Raw genomic sequence first — 4707 nt, 5'->3', positions numbered from 1 at the left:
TATTTAAGCCAGAACCTTAAGTATAAAGATAAAAGAAAAACATACAAATTCTATTTACAAACCAGAAATAGACTCGTGGACATAGGAAACACACTATGGTTACTGGGGGGGGGGAAGTGGGGGTGAGATAGATTAGGAGTTTGGGATTAATAGACACACATTACTATGTATAAAATAGATAACCAACAAGGACCTGCTGTATAGCACAGGGAACTATGTTCACTTTCTTGTAATGAGCTGTAATGGAAAAGAATCTGCAAAAAGACATATGTATATATGTATGTATGTGTATAACTGAATCGCTTTGCTGTATGCATGAAACTAACATTGTAAATCAACTACACTTCAGTAAAAACTAAGAATAAAAAAGTATAAAGATAAAAAAAGAATGAGGGAGTGGTTTGAGAACTGTTTCAATAGAATAAAGGAAGGCACGGGTTTAATTTAGGCAACTTACAAACAGAGCACGATGACTGTCTTAGACCTTCTACAAAGAAGGACGGACTCTCATTCCGGAAGGACAGCAACACTGGCACCTTACAATTGCACATGACTTCATGCTCTTTCTCCAAAGCTCTTTCATGGCCATAATCTGCTCCTCACAACCACCCCATGATGCAGAAGACAAGTGATATCTCACTTTGCAGATGAGGAACTGGAGATCCGCCTGCTTGCCCACAGTCACAGACTGCAAACAATGATGACGTGGTAACTTACGTCGATCACTTCAGACTTCATTTCTCCGGTTCCCTGTACGGACAGTACAACCTCCAATCCTTCCTCTTGCCTAACTCCTTGTGGAATTGCTCACAAATTATATACAGTCCTCCTAGGTCTGACAGCAGACAGACAGGGAAAAGCAGGGGACCCAATGCTCCACCAACTAGACCATCAGACACTGAAAGAATCAAGAGTTAGTTGTGTCTCTCATGAGAAAATGAAAGGCAGGAACAGCTAAGTCCCACTGTGCGCCAGGTGTTTTGTGGACTGCACTTGGCAGAACACATTCTGTGAGAACTGCTTTCTCAGCAGCGTTTCATTGTCACGACAGAGACACTGGTGAGAGACCCCACGCCTACTGAGTGGCACAGCCGGGACTCTGTTCTACTCCTCCTGGCTGTTCCCAAAGAGCGCATTCACGTCAGAGGAAGAGGAGGGTTCCCACCTCCTCCCCACCCGCCCACAAAGTCCAGGTCCACGCGCCTCACCACAGAGCAGGCTGCCAAGTGGTTAAGCGTGCAGGTTTCAGGATCTCTCAGACTGAATTTGAACTTCAGACCGAACGTTGTTCAAGGGATTTAATGTTTTGGAGTCGCAGTTTCCTCAACTGCAAAACTGGGGAATCTTTTTACCTACTTTATACGGTTTGGAGGTGGATTAAATGAGATAATGTGTGAAACACTGAGGACAGTACCTGCACAAGTGCCTAGTGAAGGCAAGTTATTAATATTTTGCACTATTATGAAGGTGCTGCAGACTCTGTGGGTAATTCTAAAACAGGAATTCCAAAACTATTTCAAAGTAGCATTTTTGCTCAAGTCTACCAAGTAGACAATCTCTGGAGGACGAAAGACACTTGTACACTGTAGGTTACGTTGGAGATCCGTTAGTATCCGTGATGGAGGCAGAAACATTAAAGCGAGGCCTTTGCTCAAAAAGACCCAGGAGCTGTAAGGCAGACGTCAAACCTGGCCCTCTCTCAGCTCCAGTCCCACATCTCTAAGTGTTTGTCGCCCACCTCTACCTGAATGTGACACCTGCATAAAAAGCCAACATTCTCCAAAGAGAATCCATTCACCCATTCATTCATGCATTCATTCATAAACTCCTGTGTGCTGGGCTTGGTTCCAATAATTGGAACACCGTTATGAACTAGACACAGTCTTGGAGCTTACTTTTGTTAGAGGGACACGGATACAAAGTAAGCAAATAAATAAGATCATTTCAGACGATGGTTAAGTGCCATGAAGAATAGAAAGCAGGACGAGGGGCTAAAGAGCAGCTGCAGGCGAAGGGCGCGGTAGCTGATTGGTTAGGGAAGGCCTCTCTGAGGAGACGACATTGAAGATGAGACCTGACTGACAAGAAGAGCCAGATATTTAGGGGCAGAGTGTTCTGGGCAGAAGGTACAGCAGATCCAAGGGCCCTGAGGCAGGAATAAAGTTGGGGCGTTCGAGGGACTGAACGAAGGCCAGTATGGCTCAAGCTGAGACCCTGGAGAGTGCTAAGAGATGAGGTTAGAGTGAATCAGGGGTCAGGTCGTGGAGAGCTTATGCTAGGCCATGGTGAGGAGTCTGGATTTTATTCTAAATGTAGTGGAAGGCCATTTGGATATTACTAAGCAGTGGCACAATGGGATCTGATTTGTCTTTTAAAAGGATTACTCTTAATCCTGCCATCCCCTTGCCCAAACACAGAAATATAAGTACACAGGTGGATGCACCCAGTTTCTCTTAAGAGCATCATTTTGCCAGTTACCTGTCCTGGGTGAATCTCTCCCCACCCCCGTTTAATCTGTTGCCAAATCCTATCAAGTCAGCCCCTCCTTTGCATTGCCACCGCCGTCCCCCTAACTCAAGTCCTCACCACTTCTCACCAGAAGTGTTCGAGTGGCTCTCGAACTGCTCTTCCAGCCCTCGTCTGATCCTTCCACCCCGCATACCACTGATAAATCTTCCAAAAGTAAAGGTCTGCTTAGGTCACTCTTCTGCTCAGGAACTTTCACTGGCTCCCCATTGCCCAAGAAATTAATTGTAATTCTCTCAGTTTTTTGGGTCCCCCACCAGGTGTCCCGAGCTGCTCTTCTCCCCATACTTCCTACATTCTTCCTATGCTTTGGCCAAACTGGTTTATTTGCTCTTCTCAGCACACGCCTTGCTTTCAGTTATGCTGTTTCCTGGGTCTGAATTGATGCGTCCTCCAATTACATCTGTGAGATGCCTTATCCTGTTCAATCCCTGGAGTCAAATGATACCATCCACATGATGCTTTCTTTGCTCTCTTTGACTAGATGTGAACCTCCCACAGGATTTGGTCCGAATCTTTTTAAAGCAGTTATTTAATGGTTCTTTGTATTATCGTTATCCGTGTACACGTCTTACTCCTCTACTAAATTATGAGCTCCTTGAGGACGGTGACTGAACCTTATTCATTTTTCATGCTTGTTCGTCAGCAGCAGAGAACACAGTGTCCAGGAGGTGCTCGATAAATATTTGTTGAATGAATGAATGAATGAATGAATGAATGAATGAACAAGTGAACAAGTAGACAATTCGATAGAAAATTCATCTTTAGGCGGCATTGCTCAGTAAGATGATTTTAGAAAATTATGAATAATCATAAGAGGGAATAAGAAGGACCAAGCCCTTTAATCTCCACCATGGCATTAAGGGCTCCCGGGAAACACAGATAAGCATGGAAATAGGTTTCCATTGTTTCACATGGAGAGGCTGTGAGAGAAGGCCACTCGGGAACTGCTGGAACCTGCGCACTGTGTTGGCGGTGCCCTAGGACGCGGCTTCCGTGTCTGTGGCTCCCACTACCCACAGTCCTTCAATTCCCAAGGCAGGTCTACGGGAAATAATGTTGGACCATTTCCCTTAGCAATTAATTTTGAGTGGAGCAGTTCCTTTTTAGAAAAAAAAGATAAAAGTTTCAGTGAATTCCCTAATTCTTCGTTGTACTATGTTGGCATTCCACAAAGACTGAATTAGCGTGCTGGGGTTTGCCTCAGTCAGTCGTGTTGGTGAGTTCATTTATCTTCTGTGACTTTGCTTTGGAAGAAGGGTGCTGAATGAACTTCCTCGTGGAGCAAAGGCTTCTATTTCGGTAGGAAATGGATACAACTGTGGCTTAGTAAGCCACAAGGCAAACTTCCCTCCTTCACCGTCTTTGCTTCGTGCCCTGACCTTGACTCTGTGAAGGAGGATAACGAGATGCCGCCGTTGCTGTCTGAATTATGCATATTGTTAGTACATTGTTCAGTTGCAAACCTTCTGTAATTAATTATGTCTGAGACCCATGAAGCCCCCGTGAACTCATGGTGCCTTGTTTGTATTACTTCTTATTTATTTTTATTTTATTTATTTTATTTTAAATAAAATTTTGTTTGGGGGGAGGTAATTGGGTTTATTTATTTTTTGATGGAGGCACTGGGGATTGAACCCAGGACTTCGTGCATTGTAGGCATGCACTCTACCACTGAGCTATACCCTCCCCTCTTGTTACTACATAATATTTAAAAAGACTCCTCCTGGAAGATTAAGGAATCCTCCAAAGCTCAGTCCCGCAGTGAAAGAGAAATGTGGCAGTCAGCGCCCCCTCAGAGTACGGCTCGCCGCGCCCCAGACCACAGCCCCTTAGGAGTCCCATCGGGGCCAACACACCTTCCTGCCTACCACCCAGCTGGAAGCCAGTCACGGTTTGAGTAGTGGAGGGTATTTTATATATTTTTTTAATTTACATTTTTATATTTACATATATTTTATATTTATAACATTTGTTTACATTACAATTGTAACTTATTTTGAGTATGAAGTCCTCATAGCTTGTGCTGAGGAAGGGAGAGAAAGGCTAACTCTGGTTTCTAGAGAGAGAGTGTGTGTGCGTGTGTGTGTGTGTGACTTTGCTACCAAGAGTTTAGGTAACTAGCTTTTGCCAGCTTCTTTAAATTTCTGTTTTCTCTGGGCCTAGGTCCTGGCCTTCAGG

The 4707-nt window shown here is 44.3% G+C and overlaps 1 non-coding gene across 1 annotated transcript; it reads right to left on the bottom strand.

Moving 5' to 3' along the window:
* Nucleotides 1–4143: 4143 nt before the first annotated feature.
* TRNAC-ACA (transfer RNA cysteine (anticodon ACA)) lies at nucleotides 4144–4216 on the bottom strand. Its single transcript has one exon. It is a non-coding gene; the product is annotated as a tRNA-Cys (tRNA).
* Between the last annotated feature and the right edge of the window lie 491 nt (nucleotides 4217–4707).

The sequence above is a fragment of the Camelus dromedarius genome, chromosome 23 (assembly GCF_036321535.1).
Source record: "Camelus dromedarius isolate mCamDro1 chromosome 23, mCamDro1.pat, whole genome shotgun sequence".
Taxonomy (NCBI): Eukaryota; Metazoa; Chordata; class Mammalia; order Artiodactyla; family Camelidae; genus Camelus; species Camelus dromedarius.
Note: the sequence above shows the minus strand (reverse complement) of the source record. Positions and strands in the feature narration are given on the sequence as shown.